Source organism: Myotis nattereri (assembly GCF_964212035.1).
Source record: "Myotis nattereri genome assembly, chromosome: 12".
NCBI classification, from domain to species: Eukaryota; Metazoa; Chordata; class Mammalia; order Chiroptera; family Vespertilionidae; genus Myotis; species Myotis nattereri.
In genome coordinates this window covers 53,406,135-53,412,134 of record NC_138087.1, presented here as the reverse complement: position 1 = coordinate 53,412,134, position 6,000 = coordinate 53,406,135, and the positions used below count along the sequence as shown (strand labels likewise).

At 54.5% G+C, this 6,000-nt stretch overlaps 1 protein-coding gene across 1 annotated transcript in view; it reads left to right on the top strand.

Annotated features, from left to right (window-relative positions):
* Positions 1–391: 391 nt before the first annotated feature.
* Positions 392–6,000, top strand: part of CNTFR (ciliary neurotrophic factor receptor) — a 40,804-nt gene continuing 35,195 nt past the window's right edge. The window contains exon 1 of the mRNA XM_081103717.1: positions 392–594. The gene's annotated coding sequence lies outside the window, so the exon portion shown is untranslated. The remainder of the gene's footprint in view (positions 595–6,000) is intronic.

The window sequence follows — 6,000 nt, the reverse complement described above, 5'->3', positions numbered from 1 at the left end:
GCGGCCGGGGCTGCGCGTGCAGCGCGGAGGTCACGGCGGTCTGGAGGGCGTTCCCGAGAATGGGCGAATGTGAGGGGGCCACGCGTGCCAGTGCGGGCCAGGGTGTCAGCGGGGTGGGGGCGGCGTGTGCCAGCTCGAGGAGACCGGGAGGGGGCTCACAGGCCCGCGCAGAATGAGTGTGCCCGCGCCAGCGGGCTGCGCGTGCCAGGCACGGGAGCGGGCCATGGTGGGAGCGCGCGGGGGCCGTGGCCAGGAGGGGGTCGTGGCGCGCGGCCGCGGAGGCGCGGGGAGACAAGGCGGGAGGGGGAGGGGAGCGAGGGCGCGCGCGGCCGAGCGGGCGCCCGCGGTCACATGGGCGAGGGAAGGAGGGAGGGGACGCGCGAGGGAGGGAGGAGGATGGGGGGGTTAAAGCGGCTGAGCGCCGAGGAGCCGGTGCAGAGCGGGCGGCGGCAGCGGCGGCGGTGGCTCCAGCCGGCGCGGTGCAGGGCTCGGCAGCAGGATCCGGCAGCGGTGTAAGCTCCGCGCTCCCTGCCTCGCTCCTTACCCGGAGCGATAGAAGGACGCGGCGCCGAGTCCGGGCTGTCCGAGGGCGCGGTGAGTATCCCGCGGCGGATCGAGCGCGGCCGAACCCTCAAACCCTCGGGCTGACCGACAGACCCGCGGCTCTTGTGCGCGCGGGAAGAGGGAGGGACACGCGTGGGCCCTCCAACGGGTTGGGGAGACGGGAAAGTTCACAGGAAACTTTGCCCGAAAACTCGGGGGCTGGGGTGCCGGAGAAGAGGCCCCCCCACGTCCGGGCGAGCAGGGGGGTTGGGCGTGGTGGTAGTGGGGGCGGACGATCGGCGTGGGGAAGGTGGCCCGGCTGGATGGACCTGGCGCCCCTGGTCTCCCTCACCCCTCCGCAGAGCGCGCGGGGTCTGGGAAAATTCCTGAGCGGGGGTCGCAGCGACCCCCGCGCGCCCGGAGGTAGCTTCCTTCTCCGGCAGAAACCTGGACCTCAGAGCGTCTAGTGGTTTGAATGGACGCGTCCGCCAGTGTCTGTGTGTCCGTGTGAACCCCCGTGTGTGTGTGTGTGTGTGTGTGTGTGTGTGTGTCTCGGCATGAGCCCCTCCGTGGTTTCCCCGTGAGTGTGCCTGGCTTTCTCTCCACGTAGTGGGTCTCCTCCGGTCTCTTTGTAAGTCCTCCAGTGTTGCGTGTCCGTGTGAGTCCGTGTGTGGTGTAGTCGCATCTCTTTGTGAGCCCGCCGGTGTGTGTCTCCTCCAGCGCGGCTCTGTGGGAGCTGGCCTGGGTGTCCCTGTGTTATTCGGAGTAGTGTGTCTCTCGTGCGTGGGGGCTGGGCCGCAGGGAGGTCACCAGACGGACAGCTCTCCTCTCCGGAGCCTCTCCTCCTGCGTCTAGCTCTCGCGCAGCTCGCTCCCTTGGCCCCCTCCCCCCTTCAGTAGCTTCAGGCGGGCAGGACTATTTCACGCCTTGTTGAAAATTCAGGATTTTCTTTCTCTTTCCGACTAGTCTCTCTCTGAGAAGCGTCTGTGTGTGTCTGTGTGGCTGACAGCTTGTCTGAAACACTGGGTGTGTGTCTGCCTGCCTCTTTCGGAGTGTTTCTGTAACATTAGTTATTTTGCCTGTAATACTAGCCGTAATTGTGTTTGTGTCACGAGGGGTGTTCGTGTGGCTGTAATGAGTGAGGTGGCGGGAGTCCGAGATGCTGGGTGTGTTTGTGTATCTGTAATTGCTGTGTGTCCAGGGGCTCTGAAACAGCTTATTTTTGTGTGTCTAATTCTGGGTGTGATGGCTCCCATTGCATGTGTGAGGATGGGGCTTCAATAATTGTGTAATCCTATGTCTGTAGGACCAGCCTGGGCTGGGGTGGGGTGGAGGGGCCTGTATGTCTTCAATAAACTATGCCTCCCTGTTGCCACTGTTCAAACCCACACGAATCCTCTGGACTGGTTCTTGGGGCTCCTGGTCAGGATTTGTGACATGGAACTAAGGTTCACACTCCATCAAGGCTAATACTCCATTTGGGGCCATAGCCTTATCCAAACGCTAGGAATTTAAAGTTCACATTCAAGACTTCTTGGGATTCTGGAATCCATACTCAGATTCACACTGGGACACTTAAATGCACATGACTCACACTCAGAATGACACCAGGACAATGGACTCACACTCAGGTGCACACATACATTCTGGGGTTCCTATCCAGCTGTACCCTTCATTCCTGGAGGTTACAGTCAGACTCACATGGGGACTCTATGTTCACACTTAGGCTCACATTTTTATCCTAACTCTGCTTACAGACTTACATTGAGACCTAGAGCCCATGCTCAGAATCTCACCGGGGTCCTAGGGCTCACAATTGGACTCATGCTAAGACCTTGGAGCTTATTCCATTCACACATCCCAGGGCTCATACTCAGAGTCACATTAAAACTAGGGGCTCAGTGTTATTTACAGTAGCTAAGATCTGGAAACAGTCCAAGTGCCCATCAGTAGATGAGTGGATTAAAAAAAGCTGTGGTACATTTACACAATGGAATACTATGCGGCTGTAAAAAAAAAGAAGGATCTCTTATGCTTTGTGACTGCATGGATCGACTTGGAGATTATGCTAAGCGAAATAAGCCAGTCAGAGAAAGACAAATATCACATGATTTCATTTATATGTGGAATCTAAGGAACAAAATGAACTGACGAACAAAATAGGTCCAGAGGCATGGATGCCTGGAACAGACCGACAGATTTCAGAGGGGAGGGGAGGGGAACAGGAAGGGGTTAACCAAAGAATGTATATGGACACAGAAGGCCTGGGTAGGGTGGGAGCTGGGTGAAGGGGGGCAAATGGGGGGACATCTGTAATACTGTCAACAATAAAAAATTACTACAAAAAAAAAGACTAGGGGCTCACACTCAGACTCACATGAGGAACCTGGGGCTCACATGTGAACTCGAGGCCTCACATAGGGCACAGGGTCATAGACTCATGCTTCCAGCTTAGAGCTCACACTTAGATTCAGACTAGAGCTCTAGCGATCGATTACATGTAAGATTCTCACCTCCATCCTGGGGTCACTTAGGGATCTAGTGTTCACACTCAGACTTCCAAATGAACCCTAGCATTCACATTCAGAATGCCCTTAAGACTAGGGGCTCTCACTCACACTTACTCTAGGACTCTAGTGCTTATTTATACTGACTTGTGTGGGAATCCTGGAACTCGCACTTCAGCCCTGCAGCTTAGTGTCAGAGCATGTCGTGACCTGAGTTCACACTCAAACCTGTACTTCCATCTTAAAGTTCACACTCACTGACATCCCTGGTGGTTCCATGAAACTCACCCTTATACCCAGATACACACTAGGGCCCTAGTGCTCACATTCAGACTCATTGCTTCCATGTTGAGGTTTTCATATTCACGTGGGACCCTGGGTTCACACTTAGAATCACACCCAGTTACACTTTTATCCTGAGGCTCAGACATTCAACTGCACACTAACACTGTGGTTTTCATACTCCCAGTGGAATTCAGAACTCACATTCATATACAGCCATGCTTCCTTTTGGTTTATGGTGTATATCAGGGCAGTTGGGGTGAGAAGCTGAGACTGCTACAAGACCCGTCCCCTCCAAAGGTGGGCAAGGGAGGGCAGGGATACATGTGTGGTCACATCTCTCACTTGGGAAGTGGGCTAATGGAGAGGATGATGGGAAAATGTTGGCATGGTAGCTGGACGGCACCAGGTCCAGCCGTGGGCAAACTACGGCCCGCGGGCCGGATCCGGCTCGTTTGAAATGAATAAAACTATTGAAAAAAAAAGACCGTACCCTTTTATGTAATGATGTTTACTTTGAATTTATATTAGTTCACACAAACACTCCATCCATGCTTTTGTTCCGGCCCTCCGGTCCAGTTTAAGAACCCATTGTGGCCCTCGAGTCAAAAAGTTTGCCCACCCCTGTGTTAGACGGTAGGGTCAGACTGGACCTGGGTTCAGCAACCTCGGTACTTGAGTTCTGGCTAGGAAAGAATTCAGAGCCAAGACTCCAACAATTTATTTAGAAAAATCACAGAGGTGATTACAGAAGAAGCAGTTCGTAGAAGACATGGGTTTAGGAAACAAGTTATAGAGGCAAAGGACAGGCCCTTGGAGCTTAGAAAGAGAGGAAGATAAAAGGTGACTGGCCTTAGGAGAGGGAAAGAAGAAGGGGAAGGGAAAGGTATGGGCATGCTCCCAGCGGGGAGAGCGCACTGGGTCCTCCGAACTAAAAGCTTTTAAGGGCGGAAATCTTAGGGGAGGTCCCATGGGAGGATCTCAATAGAATATTCCTTTCAGGGTCGGGGGTCTCCACTGATTGATTGGTCAGCGCCAGGGCGGGAGTCATTATTCAATGCAGCTTGTTCCTGAGGTCACCCTTGGTGTCCCTTGTCTGGTTTTTCTGCTTTTCTGAGCCTGGAGTTGAAATTCAACTGAAGCCTGATGTTATCTCTAAGGAGGAAAGGTCAGGGGGTCTAAACTCAATGACCAGCGATACGCTAGGGGAGGAAGGTAACCCCGGGGATGGGGTCCCCCACTGCAATTATCCGTTGCTAGGCATCCAGGGGCTTTTCACCTGGTGACCTTCTGTACCTGGCCCATCGTCCTTGCTCTGCTCATATCCGTCTCACTGCCCACCACAGAAACACTGACCCAGTTAAACCTGCCTTTACTTCCCCAAGGTGACTAGGCTCTTGGCAGGAAGGTCTGAGTAGCTTTTTGGTGAAGGGATGATATGTACTCTTAGAGTCTCCCATGTGCTTTGTTCATGCACATCCCTTCTGTGGTAGAGAGAGTCAGGTGTGTGGAAATAAGACTCATGTCCTCCCAAGACATCTGCTCCATCCCAGTCATACTTACCATGGGAGGGGTACGATGATGACCTGGTGAGGGGGTAGGCCTCTGGCTCCTTTGACCCTCTAAGGGTGTTGAGTTTCTGATTCTTTTTTTTTTTTAAATATATTTTATTGATTTTTTACAGAGAGGAAGGGAGAGAGATAGAGAGTTAGAAACATCAATGAGAGAGAATCATCGATCAGCTGCCTCCTGCACATCTCCTACTGGGGATATGCCCGCAACCCAGGTACATGCCCTTGACCGGAATCGAACTTGGGACCTCTCAGTCCGCAGGACGACGCTCTATCCACTGAGCCAAACCGGTTTCGGCGAGTTTCTGATTCTAAGGGAGGTTGTAGCCCCTGAGAAAGTAGCTGGAGGAAGACACTGGATTGGAACCCACCCTCTCTTCTCTGCCCTGGCTGAAGAGGGGTAGGGTCCCGGTTATGTTACAGCACACAGGGTCTCCTGGAATACCTGTTGAGCCCTTTCCTTGTCTCCAGGGAATGCCCAGGGTTCTCCACTCTACCCCTCAGAAGAACAATGGCCCTAGAGGATGGGGGGTTGTGTTGTGTTGGGCTAGGCTGCAATCAGCCCTAGCCCTCTACCTGCCCTGGAGACTCTGCCTGGGCTTTACATGCATGGCCTCCCACTATGGGGCCAGCGGGTGGGGTACTTGAGATGTATTATCACCCTATGGGAGCCCAGGAAGTCAGGACCTGGCCCTCAGGCTCAAATGATTGGGCTATGACAGCTCCTGTCCCTGAAGGGGACACATGCTCTCCAGCCCTCCTATGAGGGTGGGGGGCTTGGAGGAAAGGCGCCCTGCTCTCTGCCCCCCCCCCCCATGGTGAGTTGAAGTGTAAATGAATCGGAAACATATGGAGTGGATTTTCTTTGAAATGCAGATGGGTTGGGGGGGGGGACCATGTGTGCCTGGTTTGTAGGGGGGGGGGTGTCCCAGAGAGCATGGAAGCTGAGGAGAGAGAACTGACCTCCTCCTCCAGGCCAACCATGGGACATCAGCTGTGTAAACTCCCGTGGCCCTGAGTGACCACACCCACCAGGGCTCTTGGCTTCCTGTGGGGAGGAGCTGGGAAGGCAGGTGGTCCCTGTGGGCCAAGAGCAC